The sequence below is a fragment of the Balaenoptera borealis genome, assembly GCF_965194805.1.
Source record: "Balaenoptera borealis genome assembly, chromosome: 6".
In the NCBI taxonomy this organism is placed as follows: Eukaryota; Metazoa; Chordata; class Mammalia; order Artiodactyla; family Balaenopteridae; genus Balaenoptera; species Balaenoptera borealis.
The window spans coordinates 10,281,021-10,294,454 of NC_138863.1; the positions used below are offsets into that span (position 1 = coordinate 10,281,021).

Genomic DNA, 13,434 nt, shown 5'->3' on the forward strand with positions numbered 1-13,434 from the left:
GATTTTTAAATGTCATTTGTCTCCACAAGAAACAGAAACACCATGGAGAATGACTGATTCCAGGTCTGGGACATAAAATGGACAAGATAAGCTGGGAATACCATGGCAAATGGCATTATTTTATTCTTTTTTATGGCTGAGTAGTATTCCATTTTGTGTGTGTGTGTGTGTGTGTGTGTGTGTCTGTGTGTGTCTGTGTGAGTACACAACACATCTTCTTTATCCATTCATCTGTCGATGGACATTTAGGTTGCTTCCATGTCCTGGCTATTGTAAATAGTGCTGCTATGAATATTGGGGTGCATGTATCTTTTCAAATTAGAGTTTTCTCTGGATATATGTCCAGTAGTGGGATTGCTGGGCCATATGGTAACTCTATTTTTAGTTTTTTAAGGAACCCCCATACTGTTCTCCATAGTGGCTGTATCAATCTACATTCCCACCCACAGTGCAAGAGGGTTCCCTTTTCTCCACACCCTCTCCAGCATTCATTAGATGGAAACCTTTATAATGGATGAATCAAGCTGACAACACCCGAATCCACTGATTAATCTTAACCTTTAAAAAGTCTTAAAGTCTTGGAGGGGTGTGTGGGGGGAGAGAACATTTAAAAAAAAACACTACATTGGTTCAAAAAATAACATCCAGAGTACGGAAATTCTACAAGACAAAAAACTTGGTTTCTTCAAATAATAAATTGCAACCAGGAAAACGAAAGAGGGAGAAACTGATAGAATTGAAAGAGACTTATGAGATATACCAACCAAATGCTATGTGTGGAATTTTTTTTATCCCAATTCAAAAGCATGAACTGTATAAACATTTATGTGACAATATTTATGAGATATTTGGGGGAAATATGAACACTGGGTATTTGAGGATATTACAAGTTTACTGGCGGTGACTTTGTGCAACAACGATATCGTGTTTATGCTTAAAAAAAAGAAGTGCTCTTATCTTTCTACAGGTGTTTTCTTAAATGTTTATAGATGAAATGATATGGTGTCTTGTGTTTGCTTCTAATTATTCTGGGGTATAGGGGAAGTGGGTGGGGGGAATAAATAAAACAGGATTGACAATGTGTTGAAAGTTATTGAAACTGGATGATTGAAATTAATGTTTGGGATTTTCCCCTTAAAGTCTGTTTATGACATCCTGGCAGATTTAAAAATTGTGACTCTGTTTGACTTATGCGCCTCGATACTATGAAACCTTTTAGGGATTATTTGGATCATGATTATGTTGCTGGGTGGCTCTATTTTCCCTCTGTTATTTAAGAGAGGCTTTAATGTCAGCTAAAAAAATATCGGGCCATTCTAATTACCTCCAGGAATCAGAATCTGTAATTAAAAGAAACCGCTAACATTAGCCACAGAAGTAGATGGATTTTTAGAAACAAAGTGTGAATTAGAGATTAACCCAAATTGCCTCATACCAGATACTTTTAAACTGTATCCATTTCTTTGTGCATCCAATGCTTGACATGTTAAATTAGGCTTTTAAAGTGTGTACTTTATTTTCATGGATCACTAATGAATAAATACTTGCAAGTTTATTTTAAGCAGTGATCCAAATTTTGTGGAATAACCATACTCATTTTTCTCTTCCCTTAATATCTGGTCTTTGCAAAGCAGAGCAAGTGAAAGGGACTCAGTTTCAATTCTCCTACAGGTTAACCCCTTCCTGTTGCTGCTGACCAGACCCAGAGTCTAAAACAGTTGCCCTTTATGGACCAGGGAGGATTGTTATCGTTCCAGTTATTTTCTGCATCACTGGAAATTATTGGACCTTCTTAAGACGACACCTCTTAAAACAATTACAATCCCCCCATCAACCAGCATATGCATATGCTTTCCCACCTTGGTAAATAACGTGTGATAAGCTTTTTAAAAATTAATTTGTATTTTGTCAAAGTAGCATGCCTATATACTTTCACATGTCCAAAAGTACTAAAAGAATTTTAACAAAACCCAGTGGTTTCCCTCGCCATACTTCCTATAAGTAAAGACCACCAGGAACACACCTGTGGTTGAAAGAGTTGGTTTATTATTCATTGTCATGAGGGAGACCCCACACCATCTGTGGGAAGTCCGAGTAAGAGGGTGTTAATTAAACTCACAGGATTTGAGCTTGTATTAGGTGATTTGAGGGAAGGTTTAAGGAAGTGGGTCTTTGCTCTGGATTGGATGCTATCTGCAAGCAGGGGCAATTCTATGGCTATCATCATAAATTGTATCTTGAAGAAGGGGAGACTAGACTGAGGCTAGAGCTGAACGGTAAAGAGGCAGTGATCACTCATATTAAGCAGGAAGGGGGAGTTTGGTCATTCTGTGGCTTGAACAATCCTCATGTTCTGTCTGTGTTCAGATGTGATTATGGAGTGGTCTTGTTTATGTTTTGATCCATCACAGGCACAGAATGGCGTTGTCTGATGTTGATGCTCTGTGAAGTTTATGTTCGAGGGGAGGACATCATGCCTGCTAGCTCCCAGGTCTCCACCTCTCTTTCTCTCTCCTCTCTTCCGCAAGTCCCGATTGGAACATACAGATATCCATCTAGATCATATATGCACATAATCTCATACTGATTTCCATTTATGTTAGCTCTTTTACACTGCCATCCCACCCCAACTTCTCTTTACCCCCTTCCTAATAGATTTATATTATAATTTTTAGTTAAATGAATATCCAGTGTTTCTTTGATGCCTTTGCAAATATTATTCACAGTCGAACATCCAGTGGATTATGATGTTTTCCTTCTTTACTTTCTGTCTTTCTTGAGATTGAAGTAGCTGCTTTGTTTTTGTCATTTATCAGGTTATCTTTGCACTTCTTGCTAGTTCTTCTGACCTCCTAATAGCTCCATAAGACAGTTCTCCGTAAGGTCAATGAAATCAGTTGATCTACCCAGACTTTTCTTCTCCTAGAGACTTCTTTGTTCTCTCTGGGCTGGTTTTGCTCCAGGTCTTCTGCACGCTATCATCAGGTTACATCTTATCTGAACTATTGTCCTTGGAATTTACTAATCTGGAGTTTGATGCTGTTTTCTGGATGTTATGCCTTGCTCTTTCTTGATTTACTATCTTGGTGTGGAGCACATCCTCCAGTAATTTGATCAGATTAAAGATGGCATCTCTACAGAGGGCATGGAGTGGACAGCCTTCCACATGTCTGTTCCCTGTGTCACACTGCTCCAGGAATGTCTATGTCTGGGGCACAGTTGTCTCCCTAAGATCTCCCTCCACCATTATCTTGAAGACTTTCATCACTTCCCTCCTGGGTTGTATCTTTTCTGTTATGAATCCCTCATCATCTTTTTTCTTGGTCTGCTCTTTTTTAAGGTGGAAATCATCTTCCAGTAGCCCCTTTAGCAAGAATGTAATGGAAGTAAATGTTTTGGGAACTTGCATTAAGAAAATATGATTTATGCTACCCTGGCAGATGATAGATAGTTGGAATATAGAATACACAGTTGGAATTAACTTTTCTTTGGCATTGTAGAGTCATGATTTCATTGTTTTGTTGTTCCTTTTGTTGCTATTGAGGAGTCTAAAGTCACTTGAGTTCCTGATTCTTTGTAGGAATTTTTTTTTTACTTTTCTTTCTAGAAAATCATAGGATATAATAATAATGAAAAAGGTTGAAATATGGCAAGAATTACCAAAATGTGACACAGAGATACAAAATGAGCAAATGCTATTGGATAAATGCCACTGATAGACTTTCTCCATGCAGGGTTGCCACGAATCTTCAATTTGTAAAAAACATGCAATCTGTGAAGTGCAATTAAGCAAAGCCCAATAAAATGAGGTCTGCCTGTACTTTGAGGAGCAGCTCTAAGTTGGCAAGTGTGTGTTGACATAGTTTTCAAAGATCCACCAGAATTTTTTCAATCTAAGAAATTTAAGAATAATTCAGAATTGTGATGGCATCTTAAACCACCTAGATCACTGATACACCTATACCCTTCTGAGTGGTCCTAAACACGAACTTGACAAGGAACTTGAGCATCACTCATAGTGTTGCCCTTTACGTATCAGGACAGGACATCAGCCCAAAAGGGACCTCACCCGCTTTGTCAAATGGCCTGACCACATCTGGCTGCAGCGGCAAAGAACTATCCTCTATAAGTGGCTGAAAGTGCCTCTCTTGATTAACCAGTTCACCCAGGCCTTGGACCACCAAAGAGTTACTCAACTGCTTAAGCTGGCCCACAAGTGCAGACCAGATATGAAGCCAGAGAAGAAGCAGAGGTTGTTGGCTCAGGCTAAGGAGAAAACTGCCAGCAAAGGGGATGTCCCCACAAAGGGGCCACCTATCCTTCCAGCAGGGGTTAATACTGTCACTACATTGGTGGAGAAGAAGCTTTAGCTGGTGGTGATTGCCAATGATGTGGATCCCATCAAGCTGGTTGTCTTCCTGCCTGCCCTGTGGCATAAGATGGGGGTTCCCTACCACATTAGCAAAGGGAAGGCCAGGCTGGAGATCCATTCCACAGGAAGAATTGTACCACTGTCACCTTCACACGAGTTAACTCTGCAGACAAAGGACCTCAGGCTAAGCTGGCGGAAGCTATTAGGACCAATTACAATGACAGATATGATGAAATCTGCCATCACTGAGGAGGCAACATCCTGGGTCCAAAGTTGGTGGCTTGCATTGCCAAGCTGGAAAAGGCAAAGGTCAAAGAACTGGCCATCAAACTGAGCTAAGTATACAGTATTGAGTTTTCTATACATAAAAGTAAAAAAAAAAAAAAAAAAAAAAAAATTCCTTCAAAAAAAAAAAAGAATAAATTAAGATCATTTGAAAAGGCTAAATAAACAGGTAATTGGCTGATCCCCAGGATGTGAGGAAATAGGAAGAAAATATATTTATTGAGCAAGAACTATGTGCTCACCACTATGTATAATGTCAAAATGACCTTGTAAATATTATTATCTCCATTTAAAAAGTGGAGAAACAGGCTCTGAGAACTTATATAACTTATTCAAGGTCTTTTCGCTGGTAAAATGAAAAGGGGTGATTTAAACACAGGCTTGTTGAGTTTCCAGTTCATTATTTCCACTATACCTTGAAATTGTCCTAGACTAAAGGAAATAAAAATTTACTATGTGGTATAAATTCCACAAAATGCCTGGTAATGGGATATGTTCCCTACCAGTGAAAATGAACTCTTTGATATGTAACTGAACCCATACCCTTTAAAACTGAAAAGAAAACAATAGAGCTAACCAATTAAAAGAAAAAGTATTAATTTAGTTGAATAAATTAATAAACATTTACAGAGCAGTTGATATGGGTAAAAGGTAATATAGTGGAGATTGTTTCTACTTTTTAATATGTCTTCAAAATGCAAGATACAAATATAAAAGATAGATGTATATCTAAAGTTTATATTGATAAAAACTACATATTGAACTACATAAGCTATATCAATGTAAACTAAAAATACCATACACAAAAAGGATATGCAAGCTCCAGTATGAAAGGAAATCCTTGATATATAAACCAAAATTAAATCTCAAAGTTCTATCTAGGTTACAAAAATTTAAATATGTATTTTTTTAATCCTTGGTTTACTTAAGATAAATGATACAATTTTTTTTTGGATGATGTTTTCCAGATACACTGTAATAGAATTAAGATATTTGAGTATTATGTCTTGCCTGAGTACTTAGAGAAGAATCTAGATACCCTTCTTCTCCTTCAGCCTTTGAAAATAGTTTCTAAAACAGATAAAATAAAAACTTTATAAAGAAGTCATGGTTGTAGCAGATATGAAGAAATAGGACTGATCATACATTAGATAATGTATAATTTTACTTGAACGAGTTAATTATACAACATAGGACAGTTCTGACTTGTCTGAACAAACACGTTTTGTCCTTAGTTTGTGCAAACAATGGTAGAAAGCGTAAAGCCACACTTTATCCCAGTTGGCTTGTAACTACTATTTTCATTTGCAAGAGGGCTATGTTTTTACATTCTTGGCTCTGAAGCCAGCACAAATTATGTTCCTTGTGATTAAAAGATGATATTGGCTATCCTTCCCTCAGCCTTGGGGCCACCTTGTCTGGGCTATGAGCATGAGACAAAGCTTATACTCACTCTCTTTTTCATTTCACCATAACCAACAGATTTTATGTTCTCAGGAGAAAAATGGTAATTAGTCTCCCCACTAAGTGAAAGGATAATTAGAGATTTCACTGTTTGTTTATTTAAATACCCTTGAAATTTTTATTAGAGAGTTACTATGGTTTTAGATTGAAATGAGTTGTGATGGTTTTTACTCTTTGTTGATGTATTAGTTATCTAGGTCTACCATTACAAATACCACAAGCTGGGTGGCATGAACCACAGAAATTTATTTTCTAACAGTTCTGGAGGTTGGAAGTCCATGATCAAGGTGTCAGCAGGTTTAGTTTCTTCTGAGGCTTCCCTCCTTGGCTAGTAGATGGCCACCTTCTCACTGCACCCTCACATGGTCATCCCTCTCTGTGTGTGCACTCTTGGTATCTCTCTCTAAATGTCCTCTTATAAAGACACCAGTCAGATTGATGAAGGCCCACTCTAAATACCTCATTTCACCTTATTCATCTCTTTAAAGACTATCTTCAAATATAGTCACATTCTGAGCTATCAGAGGTTGAGACATCAATATATGAATTCTGGAGAACACAGTTCAGCCCATAACAGTTGGAATGCTCATTTTTCAAGACACATAAGAGATACTGGAACAAACTAACTTTGGACTTTTTTGACAAAATATTGGCAACTCCACTAAAGGTTAGTTGGTGAAAATATTTCTGAATATTCTCTATGTTTCCCTATTAATTATCAGATACCTATTCTTTTACCTCTTCTTTTGTAGTGGATACAGTCTCCCAACAAGTTTGTCAGTTTTTATTTATGCTTCTGCTCAATTCTTTCCTAATACCATTCCACCATTTTGTTAACACTGATTATTTTTCATTACACTCATACAGACACTTCTTTAAGATTATATGCATATTCTCTATATATCCCCTCATAGTCAGCTCATTATTTTTGTTTTATAGCTACTTCACAGAAGTTATTTCCTTCAATGTACAGATATTATCTCTTTCAGTAATAAAAACAACACGGTGGATTCCACTTCCATTTAAGATAGAATGAACATCACTTCTGTTACAATAGCAAGAAAACAATGGATAAACTAAAAATTATACTTTTTTAAAAAGCCACCAAAGTACAGTGGATAAATAGAAGTCTAAATGAACTAAATTTCAGACAGGGCTAAGCCTTTCCTAAAAGAGTGAAGAAGTAGCCACGTTCATTCATGACACTTTTGCCTTAGTCCTGGTACTGGCAGAAGCTAGGGAGATACCTAAACAGAGACACTTTTCTGGGCAAAGAGAAATGAGTTAGAGTTTAATTAACAGAATGAGCTGGCATGATAGATAGAAGTCTGGAGAAGCAGAGTGCCAAAATAAATCCCTCATTCTGAAAATTCTCATGCTCTGGGAATCTTGCTGATTTCCCAGTGGGGAAATAGCAGGAGAGCAAAAGAAGATCTTGCATCACACACAAGACTGAAATTTAATCTAGCGGTGAACTGAAACTAACCTATTTCCTCCCAGCTCAAATTCTAATAAGATTAAAGAAATGATCCCTTCAGAAGGCAATAAGGGAAATTCAAGAGTTGGGCTGAAATGCAAAGGGAGATTTATGTACAGTCGGCCCCTCCTATTGCAGATGTGGAACCCACGGATATAGAGGGCCTACTGTGCTATGAAATTTTATATAAAGGGCTTGAGCATTCCTGGATTTTGGTAGATGCAGGGTTCGTGGAACCAATCCCCCCACAGATGCTGAGGGATGACTGTTACCTCATTTGAAACCAGATATGACTGAAACTAATTAAAGTTTCGGCCTGTGATGATACCTAAGTGGTCAGCCTTCACACTTGCTGGCTGTCAGAGAAAAGTGTGAATTTTGTCAGGGAAAAACAAAACAAAACAAAAACATACTTTAGTCTCTAGTGTTCCTTTATACAAAATATGTGATATATATTTAACAAATTATGAGATTTACAAATAAACAGAGAAATGTGACCCATAATCAAAAGGCAGACTCATGGATTTCCTTGATTTTGGAATAAACAGAAAAGGAATTTAAAAATAATTATTATGAAGTGGTTAAAACATTTAGAGGAAAGATGGATAACACAGATGAACAGATAGAGAATTTCAGCAGAGAAGCAAAAATCTAATATTAAACCAAGTGGAAATTCTAGAACTGAAAATTAAAGCATATGAAATGAAGAAGTCATTGGATAGAGTTAATACGATTTTGGACAGCAGAAGAAAGGACCAGGACGTCAGAGAGAGGTCAATAGAAAGTCAGAATAAATATAAAGGGACACATTAAAGCAAAACTGTTGACAACCAAAGAAAAAGAAAAAAATCATAAAATCATCCAGAATAAGAAGCGATACCATGTTCAGATGAACAACAATAAGTATGGCAGCTGGTTTCTCAACAGAAACAATAGAAGTCAAAAGACAGTACAAAATAAAAAATCATTAACCCATAATTCCACATCTAACAAAGGGATTCATCATGAAGATAAAATAGAAACATTTTCAGGCTAACAGAATCTAAGAAAATTTATTGTCAACATGTCTGTATTACAAGAAATACTAAAGGAAGATAATCAGAGTGAAGGTCAACGGTACCAGAGGAAAATATGGATCTCCAGGAAGAAACAAAGAGCACCAGAAATGGTGAATGTTGGTAAGTAGTTAACATTTAAAATGGACCACGGATTGTTTAAAGGTAAAATAATAAAATGCTGTGGACTTTTAAAAAATATAGAAGTAAAATATATGACAGTGACAGCAGAGTGTTCTGACTTCTTAAACTATAAACAGGTGTTATAATTTTATGGTAGAATGTGATAACCTGAGATGTATATTGCAATCTCTAAAAGAATCATTAGAATTATCACAAAATGGTAAATATAAAAAGCCAATAATGAAAAAAATACACAATTAATCTAAAAAAGGGAGGAAAGAAGAAAGGAACAGATAATAGATGTGAAAGATAATGAGCAAATTAGTAAGACAGTAGATTTAAACTCAGTTACACCTGTAAGCACATGAAATGTAAATAAACAAGTACTCCAATTAGAAGGCATAGATTTAAGGAATAGATTAGAAATTACCCAGATATATGCTCTTTATAACAGAAACATTTTAAATATAAAGACATTTACATTGAATGTAAAATTATGAAAAATGTCTATAGATCACGGAAACACTAATCATAAGAAAGCTGGTGAAGCTATTTTTAATATAAGCAAATAGACTTAAAGATAAGCAACACTATCATAAAAAAAGGTAACTCTTATAATGATAAAAGGGAACTTCAGCAAGAAAATACAAAAATTCTAAATGTGTTTGTATCAAATAACATATTTACAAAAAATGAATCAGTACTTGACAAAACTAAGGGAAAAATATGAAAATTCTACTTGAAACATTCATATCTCAGTAACTGGTAGGCAAATGTCTGTAAGAATTTGAACAACATTTTTAACCAAATTGATCTAACTGACATTAGAACACTTCACATCCAGAATACACAGTCTTTTTACTCGCTCACAGAATGTTCACCAAAGTAAACTTATGCCTCATAAAGCAGATTTCAAATTTCAAAGAATTGAAAACATGCTGATATATATTCTAAGACCAAGGAAATTAAGCTAGAAATCAGTATCCAAAAGATAACTAGAAAATTCCCAAGTATTTGGAAACTTAAAAACACACTTCTAAATAGTCAACGGGTTAAAGAAGAAATCCTAAGAGAAATTTAAAAACATGTTAAACGTATGATAATGAAAACACAGCTTGTTAAAGTTTGCTGGGTACAGTTAGATCTGTGTTTAGTGGGAAGTTTATAGTTTTTAGTGCATTTATTGGTAAAGTACACAAATCTAAAATCAGTGATCTGATTTTCTACATCATGGAGATACAAAAAGAGGAAATTAAACCCAATAAGTAGAAAGGGAATAATAATAAGAGCAAAAAGCAACTAAATTAAAATAAAGATGACACTGCAGAAAATTAAAAACAACTACAAGACCAAAAGCTGATTCTTTGAAAAGATTAATTATATTGGTAAACCTTTAGTGAGAGTGCTCAAGGAAGAGAGAAAGAGAGAGTGACAACAAAAGTAGTTATCTATAATGAAAGATGGACCTCACTACAGATTGCACAGATTTTAAAAAGAAAATAAGGAGCTGTTGTTAACAACTTCTTGTCAATAAACTCAACGATTAGATGAAATGAGCAAATTCGTTGGATCCACTTTATAAAACTAACACAAAAGGAAATGGAAAGATTGAATATTCTTATATGTTGTAAAGATATTACGTTTGCAAAAACAAAATCATTCATTGAAGAAAACTCCAGGCCCAGGTGACTTTGTTAAAGACAAAAATATATCACCAGTAAACATTTTCAGAGACAGAGTGGAAAAACTTTCCAGCCGTGAGGCTAGCATAACTCTGACGCTAAAACCCAAGTAGAATACTACAAGAAAAAAACATTACAGGCCAACAACTTTATGATTTTAGATGGAAAAAATCCCTTTAAAATATTGTTAAATTGAGTCCAGAAACACATAAAAAGTGTAATATCTTAATGACCAAGTGAAATTTGTTCCATCAATGAAATATTGTTTGTTGTTTTGGCTTTTCACAAGGTTTTTTTTTTTTTCTTAATATTCCAAAATCCATTGGTTCAAATCACAACACACACATACACCGGAATAAATGAGAATAATGTTCAGTTTAATAGATTAAAAACATCTATTTGACAAATTTCAATACCCATTTATGATGAAAAACTCTCAGTAAAATGTAAATACATAGGAATTCTCTTACTCTGATAATGCATATCTATGCAAAACCTATGATTATTATCATGCTTAATGAGGAAATACTGAACATGTTTTTCCTAAGATCTTGAGCAAGTTAAGGATATCTACTCCTACCGGTCACAACTAAAATTAAATTAAATTAAATTTGGGCTGGAGTTCTTAGTTCAATAAAGAAAGTAAAAAAAACTAAGTGTCCCTCTACAGATGAATGGGTAAAGAAGTTGTGGTATATATATATATATATATACATATATATATATATATATATATACACACATATATATATATATGTATGTATATATACACACACACACACACACACACACACACACACACACACAAAATGGAATATTACTCAGTCATAAAAAGTATGAAATAATGCGATTTGTAGCAACATGGATGAACCTAGGGATTATCATACAAAGTGAGGTAAGTCAGACAGAGAAAGACAAGTATCATATGAAATCACTTATATGTGGAATCTAAAAAAAATGATACAAATGAGCTTTTTCACAAAACAGAAACAGACTCACAGACAGAAAACAAACTTATGGTTACCAAAGGGAAAAGGATGGGGCATAAATTAGGAGTTTGGTATTAAGAGATACACACTACTGTATATAAAATAGATAAACAATGAGGTCGTACTGTATAGCACAGGGAACTATATTCAATACCTTGTAATAACCTATAACATATATATTATATATATATATATATATATCTGAATCCCTTTGCTGTACCCCAGAAACTAACACGACATTGTAAATCAACTATACTTCAATAAAAAAGAAAATGAAAGAAGTAATAGGCATAGAAATGAAAAAGGATGAAGTAAAACTGTATTTATTTGCAGACCACATAATTGTATATGTAAAAAATCCAAAATAATCCTCAAACAAGCTACTATCATAAGTGAATTTCATAAAGTCCTGTGCTACAAGGTCAATAGAAAGCATTTATTTCTATATACTATCAATAAGCAACGGGAGAAAGAACTTTTGAAAATCAAACCATTTACTGTAACATGAAAAAATATCAAATCCTAGGAAAAATATAGAGAGAAATGTTACATCTCTACCTTGAAACTACAAAATATTACTGACAGAAATTAATGAAGGCCTAAAGAAATGATTTGGAAGAATCAATATCATTACAGTGTCAATTTGATTCAACGTAATTCTAATAAAAAACCTCAGCACTCTCTGTAGAAATTGATATATTGATTTTAAGATACATGTAATTCCAAAGGATCTAGATAGATAAAATCTTGAGGACAAAGAACAAAGTTAGATTTATTCCACCTGCTTTACTGTGTGATTCATTTATACATGGAAAAAAGGAGAAGTCAGAAGAATGCTTAGTTAGAGGAGGGATTTTCTGAAAAGGAAAAAAGAAGGAACATTGTGGGATGAACCATATCAATTTTCAGTCTTGTCCAACTGAAATTAACCTTTTATTCCTGTCTTGGACTAATCCAATAATTTTAAATGAAGTAAGGAAATAATGAATAACAACCATAAGGCATTAATCAATAGACAAGTTTTGAGTGAAATCCTTATTCTCTTTGAAACATATTCCTGGATTACTTTCTCTCTGCACTGACTTGGCCCTTTTTAATTTTCTTTTGCTTCAATATGAGGGAGAAGAGGAGTTCCTCTAACTTTCTGAACCACTTTCTCAATTGACAGTTTCTAAAGCAAAATAGGTTTTGTGAATTTTCCTGATGAAAGCCCAAATGAAGATGAGTTTCATTTATAGCAGACTGCTGCTAGCGACCAGTTGGTGGCTGAATGCAGTATTTACAATAGTTATTATTCAGTTTCCTCAATGAGTAAATTAACTTACTACATGTGTTTTCTCAACAGATAGTCGGGCCAAATATGAAGGCTTCCTGAAAGAGAAGGCAGAGTTTTTTAAGGTTGAGAGGTTCTTGACACATGACAGGTTGAACTATTAGACTTAAGAGTGAGGGCAGAGAGGTAGTTAGTTATTTTGAGCAAAAAATATATTTGAAATTAACAACTAACTAAAACTTATGGAATGTACTGAGGGATTATTTTTTAATGTTTTGTTTTGTTTTTAGAAAAGAGTTTAGCAGAGTTAGAAGTTTATATTGGCCTGCAGCTGTGGAAAACTTCCTTGGAAACTTTTCATTTTTTAATGCATCTCATTGGTGGTGGTCAGATGTTATACATCACCACCAGCACTTTTATGCTTCGTCTGTGCCTATCTGTAGCAATATCCTTAAATCATAGTAATTGGGTCCTTTGTGTTTTCCATCACAAATCTTGTATAAGAGAGCACAATTCCCTTACTTCCACCCATATCTTCCTTTTGGCCATTCTTATCTTAGATTAGACTAGATAACTGCCTCAAGGACATTGTTTGAAAATTTTACTTTTTTTTTTTTGGCTAGGGAATATTTACACTTTCATCCCTTCCATGCTACTCTAATTTTTTTTTTTTAAGCTATCCAAGCCTATGTTTCAAATTAAGGATCACATTTA

The 13,434-nt window shown here is 34.6% G+C and overlaps 1 pseudogene across 1 annotated transcript in view; it reads left to right on the forward strand.

Annotated features, from left to right (window-relative positions):
• LOC309630899 (large ribosomal subunit protein eL8 pseudogene) overlaps positions 1-4,795 on the forward strand; it is a 79,928-nt pseudogene extending 75,133 nt beyond the window's left edge. The window contains exons 2-3 of the transcript in view: positions 3,341-3,377; positions 4,040-4,795. The product of the transcript in view is annotated as a large ribosomal subunit protein eL8 pseudogene (transcript). The remainder of the gene's footprint in view (positions 1-3,340; positions 3,378-4,039) is intronic.
• The last annotated feature ends 8,639 nt before the right edge of the window (positions 4,796-13,434 follow it).